Here is a 981-nt window from a genome sequence, read left to right as displayed (position 1 = left end):
ATGCAAGAACACTATGAATGTCAAGATGAACACCAAGAACACTTTGAAGATCATGATGAACATCAAGAACATATTTTTGAAAAATTTTTTATGCAAAGAAGACATGCAAGACACCAAACTTAGAAATCTTTAATACATGGACTCTAACAAACGAAAAATGCATATGAAAAACAACAAACAACACAAAACAAGAAAACATCAAGATCAAACAAGAAGACTTGTCAAGAACAACTTGAAGATCATGAAGAACACTATGAATGCATGGAATTTTCGAAAATAATGCATAAATTTTAAAAACATGCAATTGACTCCAAACTTAAAAATTGACTCAAGACTCAAACAAGAAACACAAAATATTTTTGATTTTTATGATTTTATGATTTTTTTGTATTTTTATTATATTTTTCGAAAATAAAGTTTGGAAAAACGAAAAAGAAAAGAAAAATTTTGAAAAAGATTTTTGAAAAATATTTGAAAAGAAAATTACCTAATTTGAGCAACAAGATGAACCGTCAGTTGTCCATACTCGAACAATCCCCGGCAACGGCGCCAAAAACTTGGTGGACGAAATTGTGATTCATATGTTATTACATTTTGTAAAATTCATTGCTTTTTCTTTCCCTGGCAATGGCGCCAAAAACTTGGTGTCAATGCCATGGTTCACAACTCCGTTCAACTTAACCAGCAAGTGTACTGGGTCATCTAAGTAATACCTTACGTGAGTAAGGGTCGATCCCCACAGAGATTGTTGGTATGAAGCAAGCTATGGTTACCTTGTAAATCTCAGTTAGGCAGATTAAATGGTTTATGATAAGTTCGAAAATAAATAATAAACAAAAAATAAAACAGGATAGAAATACTTATGTAAGTCAATAGTGGGAATTTCAGATAGGCGAATTTCCATGAATGCCGCCATCTATCTAGCTTATACCACAAAGATTCTGTTGGGGAATCTAAGAGATATGCGCCCGGCCTAAGGTA

This window comes from Arachis duranensis, chromosome 2 (assembly GCF_000817695.3).
Source record: "Arachis duranensis cultivar V14167 chromosome 2, aradu.V14167.gnm2.J7QH, whole genome shotgun sequence".
Lineage (NCBI taxonomy): Eukaryota > Viridiplantae > Streptophyta > Magnoliopsida > Fabales > Fabaceae > Arachis > Arachis duranensis.
Note: the sequence above shows the minus strand (reverse complement) of the source record.